Consider the following 19,092-nt stretch of genomic DNA (forward strand, 5'->3'; position numbering starts at 1 on the left):
ATTATAAAGGGCAAAACCAGGAAAAAAAGCAAATATTAATAAAAGGCAGCAGTCTTGAAAAGGGCAAGAGGGAGATTAATACATGTATGCGCTATTGTATAGGGAGAGGCACTTTAAATAGAGCTGTGTGCAGAGTCAGACACAATGGAATATCCATTCTTGCAAATTGTTCTCAGCAAATCTATCTAATCTATTTATTTATCCTCAGATCGTGCACATTTAGATCAGAGTTCTGCCAGCTGAGTTAATAATTCTTATCTGAAAGTAATTACGTTGGTCCATAAGTTTTCACCACTGTGTTGTTCCACATCATATCAAACTGTGTGATGTCTCATCACATTAGCATAAAATGTGTTGTGGTGGTGCACAGCATGGTGTGGTGGCAGACTAGAAATGATGCAGCATTCCTCATGGTAGCGAACTAGTAAGTATCAGTGATATTTGGAAACTTGTGCATATTGCAGTTTGATTGCCCTTTAGAGGATTAATTTTTTATCTTTTCCTTTACATTCAAAGGGCTTGAACTGGATGTTAACTTTTATGACCCAGATTTGGTGCCCTGGAGAAGGACTGTCAGAACTCCAAAAGCCTTCAGACATACCTTTTAGTTACAAAAATGTGCCAGTTTTGAATTTATTGACCATCTGTTAGACTTCACTCACTACTAGCTAGCTGTCATTGTTTGTTATTTGATGCACTTCTATAATGACGCACTGCAGGGAGCTACCAGTATCTCCATCACAGTGATTAATGAGGTCATTGTCTATCCGCAAGCATCTCGGTTTATAATTATTTCTAGTCGCTAATAGCTAGTACGCCAGACCAGATGTAAGTAATGTGTTTAGATACACTATTTGCCCCTAATAACAATATTCACCTGTTGTGAAGATATTCTGCTCTTTGTTTGCAATTAGTATTTTTCTTTAGCTGTAGTTGAGGCAGTTCTTAAGCCAGCCCCATTCAAAATCATCCTTCAAGAGCGGTAAAAACAACTGGCACAACTGAGCTGCAGTACTCTTCTATTTTTCTACCCTAAAATATCTGTTCTAATGCATTATTGTGTGTTTTGTACATGAATATTTCTTTTGTTTGTATAATACTTTTGTAGATAAATAAAATTTTAAAGTATTCTGATTATTCTGCTACTGTTGGGGATCCTGGAAACTTGAAAAACCTGCAATATTTCCCTAATACCTTATTTATTTATTAATTTTTTTGTTTATTTTTAGAATAGTTTTTCCCCAGGAACCCTGTGAAGACTACAATTCCATTGTGTAATGGATTTACCAGTGTACTAGAAGACATAATGCCCATCCTGAGGAGTTTAAAATCAAAAGAGACAATCATTATTGTGGTAGGGACCAAAAAGAAGGATAATGTATTTCAGCAGAATTAAAGAAGAATTTTCTTGTCATTGAAGTATAACAGTGAGAGGAACATCAGGGCTTATCTCAGGCAAATTATTTAGGGACATGCAAAATGTCTCTTTTATGGTGATGGATTTATTCTGGGTAGTTTTTTGTAGCAGCTAAGACAAAAATGGTCTAGTTTCAGAAATAGAATCAACAGTGAGTTTCTGTTCTTCTCCCTACCCAGCGCGTTTCATGTAGTGGCATAGCAGAGAGACACAGGAGACTTAACCAACATAAGGGAAATGTCAGGTTCAAATCTCTTCCATTCCAAAATGATTTAGCACAATCCTCCTACAGGAGAATAATAATAATAAATAATAATAATAATAATAAAAATACTTGCAAGATTTGTTGGATATTCTTTTTGTCACTTTAATTTTGTGTAAATTATTGGAAAAGTTTGAGAAAAATTACAGATAATTCTGGCTGCCTTAATTTCCACACTGGGTAAGCTCAGACAAGATTTTCCAATCTACGCTCTTATTTGGGCCATCCAATATATGTTTTGTATTCACAGACTAATTTATGAGAATGAATATATCAACATTTGTGATGCAGTAAAGTAACATAATGATATATATTAAGCACATAAAGCAAGGTAATCACAATCTTGTTACTTATGACATGCAGAAGTGTTTTAATGTTTTCTTTCAAACAGAATTTTTCACAAATATTCTGATCATTTATTGGTCAGTGGATTATGTTATCAAAAAAATTAAATTAATGCAAAGTATATGTTCTATGAGATTTTTTTTTTATCCCTTAATGTAATTACTTTACACTGTTTCCTTTTTTATGATAACCATTAGCCTCTGCTCATTGGTCTTTACTCTAATTTACTCTAATTTATTTATTTATTTTTTTAACCAGAATGCCTTGACATAACTATTATTCACCATTAGACTAATTAACTTTTCTATAAAGATATGATAATCAAACTGCATTCTTTGCCAAAGTCCAATGACAGGTCCACACTGAAAGCAAGGTCATTTTAGTGAGGTTGTTACTTTTCTTGCCACCAGGTCTAAGAATCATACCTGTACACATCCAGAACACAACAAATCACTAATTTGTTGTAAATTTATTGCCAAGACTCATTGTTTGAAGGCAAATAAAGTAATTCTTGGTTGCTTCCAAACCTTTCTGGAAGAGCAGTCAACATTTTCCTTTCCCTCTCATCTCCTGAGAGGTAACTTTTTGAACTAGAAAGGAGAAATTGTCTAATGTTATTCTCTCAAAAGAGAAAGAAGGAACAGAAAGAACCTGATGGCAGCAGTCTGTCCCCTTTCTTCTTCTTTTTCTCTGAAATGCAAGTTTGGAAGACATCGGTAATTAACTTCTAGAAGAAACTGAAACAAACAAACAAACAACAACAGAAACACCACAGAGAAAACAGAGAAATTGAAGGTATACATTTCACTGCTCAGGGGGAGAAAAGATGGTGATTTGGATGGATATTGGTGATGCTGGAGCAGAATTACTGTGGGGAGGCTGGGGAAGATACAGGCTTTTTGTTTCTCTCAGTTGATGGTTCAAGTGATGCTTTAAAACATCATGCATAACGGGGCTTGCTCAGTGAATATTAAACTCTCCTTATACATTTGGGAGAATTAGCAACACTATAGCTGCCACATGGTCTGAAGGCATCCAAGGGCATTTTGAAAAAGCTAGTCAAAGAAAAAATTACAATATAGCCTTAAGAAAAATGTGTCAGCGGGAAGGGGGGTAGCAGATTTCACTCCACTTTTTTGAACCTTAGGATTGGTAATATTGTATTTTGACAGAAAATCTCCAAACAGCTTTAGAATACTGTATGCGCTCAATTTAATTAAAATAATTTTAGAAAATAACATGTCACACTGAGTCAGTCAAACAAAAAGGCAAATTCAAATCTCAAGATTTGCTTCTTTTCTTACTTCTTTTTATTTGTCTATCCACTAGTTAAAAGGTATTTGCTTAGTTTCAGAATACTACAGAATTGGCATTTTTATTGTAAAGAATAAAGCAGTTCTTGTTTCATCAAAAGCTTTACCTTGTACAGCTGTAGGAAACCCGTACGACCTTTTCCCTCACATTAGCTATTCTATCTTTATTTTCTTTTCTATTTTGTGTTTTCTACCATACAGTTTTCTTTCATGCAGATTGTCAAATTTGTCAGGATTCCTTATTTGTTTGAAACTTTTCAAGTATAAGGGTTATTTTTCTACTAGTAGTTCTAAAAATATATCCCCAGAAGTTATAATTCATATGATGATAACCCAGGCTGCAAGAAGAGACATGGCTCAATAACAGAAAAATATAAAAATAAACGTAACATTTCCTTCATGTGCATAAATCAGCTGGGAGTTCTTCCTTTACATAAGATGTTGAATTTGAGTGGATCCAGTTATTCGTTATGACAGGTTGTAATTAGTTTGCATTTGCTTGAGATTCTTCTACTTGCAGGAATAAAGAAAATGTTTGTATGAAAGGAAACCATAGGACCTTTGACCGACCTAATCCATTGGTCTGTCTGGAGATACTGGTGAATTCAGTGTTTATATAACCGATTGGTTTCATGACAAATACTGTAAAACACAGCCTTGTTCTGACTATTGTAATTTTCACTGCTTTAATGATGTCCCTTACTGAAGTCTAAATTTATGAATTTATGATATAAGATTATTTGGGGTAGATTTTTTTTTTTTTTAATCATTATGTATTTTTGCAATTCCTAGTACAAAGAGAGTCTGAACTGAGAACTTGTAGCTCTAGTATTATAAAAATAATAACAACAGTTAACAGCCCTTTTTCCTCTGAGGCATTATGACTACAAAATGAGCTTTGTTAATGACTAATTAGTGTTTTCAGCATCTTCCCACTGCAGAAGTCAAGTAAAAGGTAATTTTCTAGGGTTTTTTTACTTATCCTCCCCAAAGATGAAGAGTTTATTATATTAAATCTCTTAATTTTTCCAGGAAAAGATGTAAAAAATTGTTTCAAATTTTAGGTCAGATCATATTTAACTTAAGAAATTTCCAGCTAGTGGGACTTCTGATATTTTTCCTCTGTGTTTTGGAAAACTAGATGTCATGACACATGACATTAATGTCAAGAATATAATGAAATAATGAGATATATACTGCATATATGACCTTCTCCATAGATGGAGACAGAGGGATACATTCTATTACCAGTCGCTACAGGTTCCATATGATTTTAAACACTTAGATTTCCCAGAAATGTTGTTCAACCCTTTCTTTGCAGTTTTCTGCATTCCAGCACAGTTGCATACTAGCTAACTTTCCAGGTTTGGGGCAATTAGAAAAAAGTGAAAGAAAAGTAAAAAAAAAACAACCTTGACCAAACTTGGTAAAGAGATTATTAGAGCAGAAAGGGATGGGATGGATGTGAATGTGGTTATTTTTGCATGTTGAAATTGTCTTTCAAAAATCATTTCACTCCACTGTATTGTTGACAATAACATGAATGCTTTTTTCCCCAGATTTGAATTAAATAATTTAAAAGAAACAAACAATGAAATGTTTTTTTTTATTTTTTTATTTTTTGTATTATTTAAAATCTTTACTATATATTATTTGGATTCTCCCCCTCCCTCCCCGTCCCTTCCCCCCCCTGGATACATTGCAGGTTTATTTCTTTGCCCACCCCATTCCTTTCCATACACTTCCTGCTCTGGAAAATTGTTCTTAAAACTCTGTTGCTCATCTTAACATTTACAGCTCACATACTAAGACAATACGATCTTTAAAAATCAACTTTGGATTAAGGGTTTCTCAAAAAAAAAAAAAAAAAGAAGAATGAGAAGGATGGTCATTTGGAAAAATAAAGAGTTTATTTAAGCAGATTGATGGTTCTTGCTGATAGTTCAGAAAAGTTCTGAGATTTCCAGAAAAAGAATACCAGCTTTTCCAGATAACTTGGACTCATCTATGTTCTGCAAACAAAAGGCTAATAAACTATTTTGACATTTAAGGCTAATTTCTACCCCACCCCTGAACTCCTGTCAGGGGAAAACCAAACTCTCTCCAGGCATCTGCTGTCATTTGGAAAGAGCAACGACATTTTGTTACCCACTTCTCTCCTACATGCCTATTTAAATAATGCATAAAATTTGCCTTTTCCTATCTGCCTGAGGGCTTGCTATCACTTTATCTCAAATAAATATATATGATACTCAAAGTGGTTTTTTTGTTGTTTTTTTTTTTCCCCAAAAACATTTGGTGCTGCACTAAATATTGGTAGTCATAGTCTTCTCAATTCAAGTGGACACAGATATAAATAAACAGATTTTGAAATTCTCATTTTTTATTTGAACTTACACTTTTGATTTTCTTCTTATATATTTTTTCATTTTTCTCAAGTTCCTCGAGTTGTTCTACTCTTCTGCTCCTGGGAGGCCACCAGTAACGAGAAATTCAATTGACAGCATCATTCTGATGTGTCCATCACTATCATGGCTTTAAGATGCACATGGGATACCACAGGTAGTGGTATCCTGCACCTAGGGAGGAATAACCTCAAGCACCAGTACAGGCTGGGGGCTGACCTGGTGGAGAGCAGCTCTGCAGAGAGGGACCTGGGAGTCCTGGTGGACAGCAGGCTGACCATGAGTCAGCAGTGTGCCCTCGTGGCCAAGACCAACGGTATCCTGGGCTGCATTCGGAAGAGTATTGCCAACAGGTCAAGGGAGGTGATCCTCCCCCTCTGCTCAGCCCTTGTGAGGTCACACCTGGAGTATTGTGTCCAGTTCTGGACTCCCCAGTACAACAGGGACATTGAACTTCTAGAGCGAGTCTAGAGGAGGGCTACAAAAATGATTAGAAGACAGAAGCACCTGCCGTACAGGGACAGGCTGACAGAGCTGGGCCTGTTAACCTGGAAAAGAGAAGACTGAGGGGAGACCTCATCAATGTGTATAAATATCTGAGGGGAGGATGTCAAGAGGATGGAGCCAGTCTCTTTTCAGTTGTGCCCAGCATCAGGACGAGAGGTAACAGGCACAAACTGAAGTACAGGAAGTTCCGGCTGAATATAAGAGGGCACTTTACTGTGAGGGTGACAGAGCACTGGAACAGGTTGTCCAGACAGGTTGTGGAGTCTCCTTCTCTGGAGATATTCACGACCTGCCTGGATGCAATCCTGCAATGTGCTCTTGGTGATCCTGCTTGGCAGGGGGGTTGGACTAGACGACCTTCAGAGGTCCCTTCCAACCTCGGCCACTCTGTGATTCTGGTATAGCTCTCATCAGGGTAGTTTTTGTACAGATATGGGAAACATCAGTTTGAAATTGCCTAATGCTGAGCAGGATGATAAATGTGAATTTCTTGCCTACCACGAGTGTTCAAGCTACTAGGTTATAACTGTACATACTATATAGATGCAACTTTATCTTCCTCTCTAAATAAAATTGGTGACATTTCATGAGTTGTCTGATTCTGCAAATGTTTGTTTGTTCTGGGAATTGGGTTGGGTCTCTAATAAGAATAAAGCATTTGTAATGGGACTGAGGCAGGAAATCCCAGGAAAGAGCAGTTCTGAGATGAGCAGAAGCAGAACTCTAGCAACAGAATAACATTTAACAGGACTAACAGTAACAGAACAGGAGTTTGGGGTTGGAATCTTGAACTTCGATAAAGTCTTGCTCGTGATCAGTCTTGTGATCTCTTATTTTTCTCTACATCCAAATTCGTTGAAATAATAGTGATTCACCACTGCTCTGGCTCATAAAGATGCACTAAGACTCTGATCCGGGAAGTCAGTAGGATTTTTGCCACAATGAGTCAGTATAACTCATGTTGCATTAAAAGAGCAGACATAAGGTATATTTCAGGACCTGATCTGGCCTTGTGCTGTCTCCTGTGATGGTACATGGAATTTCTGTGAAGGTAACTAGAGCCTTGTTTTTATATTGTGGAGCAGAAATGTTTCACTCAGAAACCATCATTTCTCCTTGGTTGTATATGGTTTTGAGTATCCACGACTATTGATCTTGGGGAGGTCAGTATAATGACAACCTGGTGTCATTATCATCTTTTCCAGGGTTATTATTGAAACCATAATAACTAAATTTGTTAATTTGTCTGCCTTTTAAACTTGTCTGCCTTTTTGAGAAGTAGCTGTATTTTTCTTTTTTTCTTTCTTTCTTTTTTTTTTTTTTGGTTGCTTGTTTCTCAGGTGTCATTCTGTATAAGCAGTACCCCAAAAAGAAATATGTAAAGGAAGAAGAGACAATGCAGTCCAGTATAAGGACAGATAATCAGTCAGAACTCACAAAATCAGGAGCAGATGTAGCTCAATTAAGCTCAATAATTCACAGGTGTTCACAGGAATGACTTTAACATAAAAACACACTTCTCTTTAGTGCATTTTTTTTTTCTATAGCTCTTTAAATTTTATATATTTCATCTAAGCAAACAAGAAAAGTAGACAGGTAATTGGAGTTTAGTTTGATATAACTGACTTAAAATTCAACATTCTAATTGTTTGTTTGATTTTGGAGTCATGGTGAGCCAACTTACTGGAGGGAAGGTGTGTGTGTGTGTGGGGCGAAGGTTAGATGCACCACATGATTTGTTGATATCATTTGTTTCTGAACTCCTGGCAAAAGGCATCCACAATTAAAACTGATACACACAAGATCTGTAGGTTGCTAGAAAATGCTGGAACTCTAGTCCTAGTTGGCTTCAATATGTATAATTCTTTCTCAGCAGCATGCAATGGAATTTGTCATTGTCTCAATACCTGGGCACTATGCTATCAGCCAGAAACACAGCACAAATGCCATTCATTCTTTTCAAGCTGGTGCTTTCCTGACTGCTGGTTTAGGAGTTTATTGAGAGGAATGGGCAGACTGATAATATACGCATTTTTTGTGAGTATCTGTTCTTATGTTATTAGCATTAATCTTTTGACTTACTATCACATTGTAGAATAGAATGGTTTTGTTTTGCCTAGGTACTGTAACATGTGGTATAGAGAATTTCATTTAGTTTTTATATTTTGTATTTTTGGGGCTGTTTTTTTTTTTCTTTTTTTTTTTTCTTTCTGGAAATCAAGTAATACAAATTTTGGCTTAGCATAACTCCTGTAATGATGGATACTTTCCTTTCTTAGTAAGCCATTGCTATCGTTCTTACTTGCATATTTGCATTCAGGGCAAGATGCACCTCCTGGTTCAAAGAATGGACTACAAAGTTTGCATGACATTGCCATCTTGAACTAGCTTTACAATGCAAAATTTATATTATTTGGCTTTATTTAACTTGCTCTTCAGTGCCATTTTTCTTATGTCACTGCACAATCTGATTCTTAAGCAAATGAGCTCTGTCTGGCTTCATTTGTTGAAATCTTCAGGATCAGACCTGATAGTCTTTAGCTTCTGGCTTTTGGATTTGGCAGAAAATTACCTCTAACCAATAGGATAAAGCTTTTGTTATATTATTTAAGAACTAACGCAGCCATAATTCTTACATTATATTGAGTCTCAGTGTTTTGCTTCCCTGTAGGAATTTCCATTTTAGTCTAATTTGGCTAGCAAAAATGTGCAAACCACTTCTGCATCCCTCTGTTACTATTTGTACCTCCTCTCTCTTTATTTCATCTGTATCATTATGCTTTTTCAGTGGTGTATCCTGCAAGTCTTTGTTCTTGTTGATTCCTTTGCACTGTATAATGAGGAGTTATGTGGGCCTTCTGAAAACAGAAGAAGAATTGCTGGAAGATACTGGTAAACTCCAAGGACTTGATTAATTTAGTCTATAGTCTCACCTCAAATATTGAGGTTACCCATGTGAGTAAAAGCAGCATGTGAACTTTTGTTTACATCTCCAGCTACATTCGCAGACTTGGACTAAAAATCACTGTAAAACTGAGAAAATGTGTTTTTATCTGTGTACAAGGAGAGAGGTACAGATTATTTTGCCATATAAAGCTGGCATTGGTCTCCTCTAGAAACTGGCTTTGTTTATGTGATAATCCAAAGCACTGGAAGTATAAACCACTTCTGGGATCTTACCTCTTATGAGGTAAATCTAGCCACCTTTTTTTCTACCAATTACAGCTGATATTAGGTCTACGTGTCATATCACCAATCAGAGCACCACTGAAAAGATATGCAGTTGTTCCAGTATTCCACTGAATGGCTGAATGGGTTAGTTTAATAGTCCCATTTTAGACGGTAAGCCACGTGAGATTCTTTTGGCAGTAAAAAAAAAAAAAAAAAAAAAAGAGCAGATGTAATACTATGCCAGTAGTATTCAGTGATTCAGAGACTTCCCAGGTCAGGCTAGTCACTTGGCCTTTGCCAGCAGCCAGCAATCTCAATCCCCCTCAAGGGAGAAAAGTGTGAAGAAATAAGATTTAAAAAAAAAACAAAACAAACAAACAGACAACAACAACAAAAAAAAAACAAAACAAACAAACAAAAAAAACACCTCTTATCTTGAGATAAAGACAGGGAGATCACTTACCAATTACCATCATGGGCAAAAAAAGATTTGACTTGGGGAAAATTTTTAATTTGTTTCTCACCATGCAGGTCTATTTTAATTGGCAACAAAGACAGAAAAACTAAGCTACCTTCCCTGAACCCCATTCCCCTGCTTTTCCCAGGCTCAGCTTCACCCCTCCATTTCTGACCCCTCCGCCTACTCCTGCTCCAGTATGGGCCCCTCCACAAGCTGCAGGGAGATCTCTGCTCTGGTGCCTGGAGTACCTCTTCCTCTGCTTCTTTACTTACGTTGGCATCTGCAGGACTGTTTTTCACTTTTTTTTTTTTTTTCCCCCCCCTTCACTGCCATGCAGGATTTTGCTGTTTCTTAAAAACATTTACCCCAAGGTGCCACCATCTTGGCTGTTGAGCCCAGCCTGCCCTGTGGTGGAGCTGTTGGAGCTGCCTGGGACCAGCTGCGTCCAGCATGGGGCAGCCCCGGACCCTCCTCACAGAGGCTACCCTGCAGCCAGCCCCATGCTGCCAACATGGACAACCCAAACATTTTCCTTGAATTTAATCTGCAGATTTTCTTGCCAGGAATTTGCACAATTACTTTCTGATTCCAACTTTTACTGTTCATTATGTCCTATGGAATGAAACTTCATAACTATGTGAAGAAGCACCATTTTTTTCCTTCTGTTTTGAACCTTTGTTCTGCTATTTTCTCTTACTGCCCCCCACCCCCATTTTGTTTTTTGTCAGTTATTCACTTTTTCCATAATATTCATGATATTATCCCCCACTACAGTTTATATCTGCCTCAATTCATCTATGTTGAATTGAAAATACCTATTTAACTTAATCCTTACTAAGAAGAAGGATTCTTTCTTTGTAAGGAAACTGTTCCACAACTTTGATCATCCTTGTTGCTCTTGGCTGAACCTTTTCCAGGCCTCTGTTTTTGAGGTGCGACTGTGGCTGTGCTTGCTCATGGAGAGGGTGATAGAGTGGGCAAAGGTGTAGACATGTTCTTCAATCAATGTTGCAGGCAAGAAGCTTTATCAAGGAAGGAAAATATGCTCTCTTGCTTTTTGCCGCATTTTCACTTGTAGGCCATTAACAGAACAGGGGGAGAAAATATGATGAAAAAAAGCTCGTGGATTGACAAAGGACAGGGAGATCACTCACCACTTCCCATCATGGGCAAAACAGACACAGCATAGACACACAATTAATGTAATTTATTGCTTACTGACTAGAGCAGTGAGAAACTAAAAAAACAAACTAAAATCACCGTCCCCCTGTCCACCTTCTTTTACCTTCTCCCTCAAGCAGGGCAGGGGAACAGGACATGGGGATTGTGACCAGCCCATAATGCTTTTCACGTTCTGCTCCTTCATGGTCACCCTTTTCCCTTCTCCAGAGTGGGATCTCTCCTACACATTGCAGTCCTTGCTGAACTGATGCAACTTGGGCTTCCAGCACACTGCAGTTTTTCAAGAACTGCTCCAATATGGGTTGGTACTATGGGGTCCATCCTTCAGGAATGGACTTGTCTAGCATGGGTTCCCCAATAGACCTTCTGCTCCACCATGGACGCCTCTCCACAGGCTGCAGTTCTGGCCCAGAGTCTGCTCCTGCGGTGGCTCTCCATGGGCCATAGCCTCCTTCAGGTCAGATCCACCTGCTCCACCGGGGGCTCCTCCACGGGCTGCAGTGTGGAGATCTGCTCCGTGTGGGACCCATGGGCTGCAGGGGGACAGCCTGCTCCACCAGGGGCCTCTGCACAGGCCGCAGGGGAATTTCTGCTCTGGCGCATGGAGAACCTTCTCCCTCTCCTTCTTCATTGACCTGGGTGTCTGCAGGGTTGTTTCTCTCACATCCTTTTACTCTTTACTCCCAGCTGCTGTTACACAACATTCTCTCCCTTTTAAAAATATGGTCTCATAGAGGTGCAACCAACATTATTCATTGGCTTAGCTTTGGCCAGCAGCAGATTCTTGGAGACAGATGGAACTAGCTTTTATATAACAGGGGGCAGCTTCTGGACACTTCTTACAAAGGCCATCCCTGCAGCCCCCTCTCTGCTTCCAAAACCTTGTCACATAAGACCAACACACAGAGTGACTTTAACATTTAAAGATCTCTGAGCCATGGTTTTATTTTGTAAAAGGTAAAAGCTGTTTCCAAGCATGACATAATCGTGAGCTTCTTACACTTTCTGAAATGTAAAGTAAAACAATTACTAAGTTAAGGAATTAAATTATTTAAATTGCAAGTGGAATTTGTTACTCTTTCAAGTAATTTTTAAAAAATTAATAAAACATTACTTAAGTAAATTTAGTGCTTGTATCTCAAATATGAAGTAATAAATTTCACATAAATGAATAAGTCATTATTTAATTTAAGTTTTAAAACCAGATCATTTCCTAATGGTTGGTATAAGGCTGGAGAGCCTGTGGCTGTGTGAATAGATATTAAGTATAGCACAAAACTAGTTTTATCAGTTGGCCTCACTGCCTAGGCTGGGGTAGGAAGGGAGGAGAGGCTGGTACTATTGAGATCTGCAGGACTCAGTGAAAAAGGAAGTGTTGATGGAACTCTCCTCTGTCTGCTTTGTTGAACTTCCTGTTTTAGGCACAACACTGTCTTTTCCATAGTTATGTCCTACAAAATTTTCTATGGGGTTTGTTTAAAATTAATTCTACTGGAACAATGGTTGCATTGCAGGGTGGAAAGATGCTGCAGATCATATGAGGGAACTGTTATGCTGCTCGACACGTCTGTGTACTCCATCCACATCCCAGCTGCAAATCTGGCAGAACCTTGAGCCAGACCCGGGAAACTGTAGCTGAGATTCCAGAACTGTGAAGGGCCATGCTCCCAGATTATCAGTCTCCCTACTGTCAGCTTCCTGGTACACAGCTGGAAAGCTCTGCAAGCCAAAGCAGCATTGTAACAGATAGTGAGCATCAAGGCAGAATTTTTACTTTTGTTTGTTTTTGTTTTGTTTTTAATTTCCTTTCATGGAGCTTTTGACACATCTACTTTCATACTTGGGAAGGTGATTTTCTAATTTGCTTTCTAGACCCTACTTTCCTTATGTGTTCCCCTAAAATATTGGTTTGATGCATGGTTATGAATGCTTTGCATTTTCCACTTAGTCAGTAGTCCTAGATGTTCTCTCTAGGAGACCCAGCTTGAGCTGTCAATCTTGGCCCTTCAGCCTCTTCAGAGTAGGCAAGAAGTCTGGTCACCACAGAAGTTTCAAACTGCAAAGGCTTTTGTGCATGGAAGTTGAAGAACAAACACCTTTAGTTCTAAACAATCTTAATTAAAGCAGTGTAATTAATAGCAAAACCTCATTTCATATTTTGTTTCCTAGATCCCAGTAGGTTGTCACTGAGTATTTGAGTTTTACAGGGAATGCTTACATCTTGTTTAATATAGTATGTTTTTTTAATTGCATTAATGAATACTATTCAGTAGGATATAATATGATAATTGCTGAAAAAAAATAGATTGAAAGCTTCCAAAATTGGGAGTTAAATGTATTCTTTTTGCTGACATAAAACCTGCCTATCACAAACTACAGCTACCGCCACAGTGTTTTGTGCTTTTGTGTCTACATTTAATTACATGATTGCATTTTTATTTGATCTCTGAAAACTGCTTATGTATCAAAGATATAGCATGAGATAGGTATACCTGAGAAGTGATACAGGGTATTTTCATCAAATACTTGTTCATAATTGCTTTTTAATTGTGCAAATGACTTAATAGCATTACAGGAGAGTAACTTTATCTCTTTCTACTGAAAAATACATTATGGGGAATAAACTGTTCCAGTGAGTTAGAACTCAAGGAGCTCTTAACTCCTCCTTCTCCTAGGGCTGGGAGTCTTGACATTTTGATGAAGGAATACAGTCAAATGCTTATCAATTCCTTAGAGACAGAAATCCAGAAGAAAACTGAATTATTAATCTGTGGTTAGTACACTGAGACTGATAAAAGTGTTCTGCTGTGCCACTTTTTCAGTTCAATCTAGCACCAAGTGAACCAAGTCATGCCTAAATCTCACCTTCCAGCTGTTCATTATTGTTGTTTAGTGAGCTAGTCAGCAGCCTTTTCTTTATCTGGTTTATTATAATAACAGGACAGTCCACCAAAACTTTTTTTTTTTTTACCAAAAAAAAAAAAAGCTCTATTTTCATATAAGCTTACACTTCCAGAAGTAGTCATATTTTCTTTTGAAGCTTTAACTTCTGTGCTGCTGGACACCTCAGTCCTTTGAGAATCTGGCTTGTACGCCAGTGGTGCCGTGTGATATACCTTTCAGTATGGGAAGCTGGAGAACTTACAGAACTACAGCTTGCCACAAATCTCTTTGTGGTTTTTTGTTCAGGCTCCCTTGGTGGGGGACTTTCTTGACTTTCATGGACTCTCTGGTCCAGTCTCCAAGTCCTCAGGAACAGTTTGTTGATACCCCAGGGAAAAGAAGTAGCAAGTCTTACCATTTCATCTTGCTTCCAAAGGTTTGAACAGAAATATTTATATTTTCCCTTTAATTGTGTATAATAGTGTTTTGTTTGTGCAAGATGCTAATTTGCCTCTCAAATGAGGAATCTCTTTGATTTTTTCTGTTTCCTCCAGCACAAATATTTTAAATTTTCATTGTCTGCAATTGCCTGAAGTCTTCTTTCTTCAAGGAAGAATGCAGAGGTTAGAATTTTTCACAATTAATAACTTTGCATTATTATTATTTTTATTGAAATATTATTTCAGACTAATCTTGATGTGGAGAAGGAGAGGAAAGTAGTATTGGTGATACTGTTGCACAAGTATGTGGCATTTATTTCAGGCAATTTTTAGTTTTCCTATAGTGGATAAACCTGCTGCTTCACATAACAAAGTATCCCTTATGTGAAATTCCAAGCTGTCTTGAGCTTTCAATTCTTGCACTGATATGGGAATTGAGTTCCAAATTCTTAGAATAAAAGTCTTGATAAAATCATTTACAAGTTGTTATTCAAGTTTGTTTCTATCAGTAGATACCTCTAGAGATGGTAAGGATGGTGATCAGTAGGAAGTACCTGTCTCTCTTTTATGGCCCTATAGAGCTTAGAAATGTAGTTGAGGGTACAAAGATGCTGGGCTTTTTTTCGCAGAAAGAGCCTCCATCATCATTCTTTCCATAGTTCACTGCCTTTTTTTTTTTTTCTTTTTTTTTTTTAATGTGTCTTTATTACATTATCTTTAAATTGACCATGTCATGGTATGGTCTTACAACCCCGAATCTTCATAGTGCTAGGAGCATATGAACTTTGGAGTTGATGTTGTTGATGTGAAGACTAGTGGTAGAAGGAACAAACATCCTCAGCTGGCTTTGCTGCCGAAACCATCCCATAGTAAAATGGTGCCTTGACAACATTGTATTTTCAGTCAGATAAAGCTTTGGGAAAGGAATCCTATCTAGCAGGAACAAAACCATGATTTCTATTCTTTTTTATTGGGAATCATAATGAATTCTCATTACCCTGTGGGAAAACCAAAACCAAATCCACAACATCTAAATAAATTAATAGGGTAGGTAAACAACATCATTAAATCTGAGTGTTGCTGGACAGTTAGAAGAAATAGGAAGAACACATGAAGAAAAGAACAGTAAGAGAGTACAGAATGAATTGAGGGAGAAGTGGAAGTAATGTTTGCTTACACAGACCTTTCTTGAATAATTCTCTTTCTACTTCTTCATTCTTGAAGAAAGACTTGATAGCAAAATTTAGGGCCAGGATAAAAAGACTGCCAACATTTTGCTATTCTCCAGCCAGTCAGTACAGGACAGGAGATTCTACTTAGTCTCATTCTTTTAGTGTTTGCTCAGGAGATGAAGGATGTGTGTTAGTGTCAAACATATAAGGGAGAATTTGGTGACTGGAAATCTTTCATGGTTTAAAAAGAGGGTAGGTCTAAGCAAAGGCTTAAATAAAGAATTTTTCCTTAGTAAAATCCATGCTATCAGAAAGTGAACGTTGTGTATAAAGCACTGTTAACGCTTGTAAAACAAGCCAGAACGGCTCTTAAGGCTGGAGGTATAATGAATCAATTGCAGTGACTTGCCAAACCAAGGCTGACACAGTCTTTGGAGAAGTCACAGATTTCATGGTTCTTATGTTAGAGCACTTATTTTTGTTACTGTGATAATTTATAATGGACACATTGATACCATGACACTTTTGTCCATTCCTTCTTCAGACAATGTATGGATTTTCCATACTGTTCTTTGCCATGACAAGAAACTCCAAAAGCCGGGCTGTGTTGGATACACTGAGTCATCTTTACTTGTACCAGTTAATTAAACCTTGTCCTGAGTGAATAGAATCTCCTTCTGGCTTCATTTTCCTTGCCAGCTCTTCCTTGGTATAGGAACTTTGTGCTGACTCACAAATTCTCCTGTTCATCTGCCAGTTGTTTTGCACATGGTGCCTGAAGCCCATTTCCAAAGCTTGGAACGTACTTGAGATGAGCACCTTTGGCAATGCATCTTGTTTTGGAATCATGTATAATTCACTATCACTTTATGTTTCCAGTAGGTCTCTTGCACACCAATTTCATAGCTTCCCATTCTTTCTATGGATAGACAAGATATTGCTTATTTTATAAGCAGTTGTGGCCAAATTTATCTTCAACGCTCCTGTAGTAGTGGGATAAATACCAACATTATTTGTGACTGAAATTTTGAAGGATATTTGCTGCCTTTCAGATTGGCTGTTGGTCTAGTTGCATCACACAAAATTAGCTGAGACTCCACTGGTGATCCTGTCTCTAAGCTCAAGCTGCTTTGCATAGCATGTGAATACTGAAGCTATCAAAAGTATTTTTGTGTAGAAATGAATTGTATAGTGTTTTGTCTGCTTTCCTGAAGATCTACACTAAACTTGGGAAATTTCAGAAGATCTTAGGAAAAGCACTGGGATTTTTTTTCCCCTTATTAATTGGATAATGATTTATGCTTGGAGGAAGCACCCATGTCTGAGCTATTATATACTTTGACCTGCTTGTACATTCCTGTTTATATCTTTAACAGCTACCTTTCCCTGAAAATATCCGTTGCATCAATAGAACATTTCTGTTCATTAAGTGTAAATATCAAATGTAAAACTTGCATTAGAGAAACAAATGCATATTAAAAAAACATTGGACAGAACTAGAAGGGGGTGGGAAAGAGTATGCCATGCATTCTAATGAGACCTATTTTACAGACTGAGGCTTTTCCAGATGTGGCATGTATAACTTGCCTTTAGCCAATGTTGTGCACATTAAATATGCACTCGTAATAGGTCATACAACAGCCTGGTATAAAGCGTTCTGGACTGTAGTTTGAGTTGGAGGTCTTAGTTTGGATTTTGGGAAGAATATTGATTTTAAAAAATGCATTACTAAAATATGCCCTTAAAACTGCTCTAAGAGACAGTTTCACAGAATGAATGTCGTGTTTTTGAAGGTGTGTAGACTGGCAGAAATCATATTAAATGGAAATCAGCTCAAATTTACACCTTAAAATACTTTGCTTCATTTGTAAGGCCTGAATCCTGTTCCCATACATGCATGCATTTTTCCTTTTGATTTCTGCTTTTGTAGTAATTGAATCATTGTACTGCACTCTACATAATTCCCATTATTTATTCATCAAAACTCTTACAAAAAGTGCTCTTATTTTAACTGTAAAAAGAACATGGTTTAATAAATACTAACAGCACTAGAATAATTGCCTAAAAATTAACGTTTTTTCATGAATATACCAACTTAAATTTTAAGACAAGCCATGTCAGTACCATGTGGAAAATTCAGGTGCATGTTAATTTTATTGTGTGAATCCAATTTATAATGTATGTTCCTTGATTTGAAACCTATGGTACTTCAAATGTATTGTGAACTTGAAGAAATAATAGATCAGATAAAATCTGGAGGCTTAAGATTTGCTCTTCTTCACCCCATTGAGCTTTGTGTAATAGGTAATGGAAAATGCCTTTTCATTAGTGCAGTTGATAAATTTAAAACTTGTCTTGATTAATATTCTCTTGCAGAAAGCAGGCATGGCTGTGGATTTATGCTACAGATGTGTCTTGGTGCTTGTAATTTCTTTTGTACTAAAGATACAGCTGATAAAGATTTTATTAAATAAAAATAATTGTTGTTGAAGGGTATGGATGTTTAATATTCCTTAGGTATCTCTGCTGACAAATCAAAAAATTGTGAGAATCTTTGATACTTGACAATGACCTTCAGTGATATTACAGGGATTTATGCAAGTCTTATTCAGGTAAATGGTGCAAGGAATACAGTATTTCATTGTTCTCATGTTGATACATGATAAGAAGATAAGGCCTGGAGATGGTGAGTACTGTGGGTAACCATATTAATCTAAGTTTTCTTTTTGACTATTCTAATTATTAGCACAGTAGATTGCACCCTTTAAAATCCTTACAAATCTTCAACAAATTCTTGAAGCATTTCAATATTCTCATCATAACACAAGTGATTTTGAGATAGTCATTTAACTGTCCCACCAGCTAAAATTAATATAAATTCTATCAGTAACAAAGTAACAAAAACATATATCAATTGCAGGATGTATTGACTATATCTATGCAAGTAAGTTAAACATACCTGGCAACTTTCTTGGGCACTGAGGTCAGCTTGTAAGAAATGTCACATGGTGATGCTAGTCTTAGCCTCCAGAACAGGGGATGCATGCAGTCTGTTTCCTGGAAATCATCTCTGGAATATATTCACTCTCAAACCATATCCAGAAATTGTTTGGGAGCATGCTAGCTGGACCCCAGTCTAGAAGTGTGGCAGAGTCTTTTTAAAACAATTTGATCGTATAGATCATAATCTCCAAGTACCAGGAGATGTTCTGTAGCACTGTCTAATATATTAACAAAAATGTGGCTTATCCATCCCAATTACTCTTGGTCAGATTCTTGGCAGCAGCAGGGCTTCTAGGATTATTAGTGAGAGAAGAATATAAGTAAAGTCTTCTGAAAAGAAAGAGGGAACTTGTATTATTTATGTAATTCAAGAACTCAAGGTAAGACAATAGAGTGACAAACAGGCAAAAAAAAAATCGTAGAATATTTATCTGTTTCAACACCAAAAGCATATAAATATTTGTATATGCTAACGTGTATACTAGCAAAAAAAATTTCTTTGTCTTCTTACATTTCAGTAGCTTCATTTGCT

The 19,092-nt window shown here is 37.2% G+C and overlaps 1 long non-coding RNA gene across 1 annotated transcript; it reads left to right on the top strand.

The window, feature by feature from the left end:
- Positions 1-7,419: 7,419 nt before the first annotated feature.
- On the top strand, positions 7,420-9,117 carry LOC106041781 (uncharacterized). Its single transcript, XR_001210698.3, has 3 exons — positions 7,420-7,845; positions 8,126-8,286; positions 9,038-9,117. It is a non-coding gene; the product is annotated as an uncharacterized lncRNA (long non-coding RNA).
- The last annotated feature ends 9,975 nt before the right edge of the window (positions 9,118-19,092 follow it).

This window comes from Anser cygnoides, chromosome 1, assembly GCF_040182565.1.
Source record: "Anser cygnoides isolate HZ-2024a breed goose chromosome 1, Taihu_goose_T2T_genome, whole genome shotgun sequence".
Lineage (NCBI taxonomy): Eukaryota > Metazoa > Chordata > Aves > Anseriformes > Anatidae > Anser > Anser cygnoides.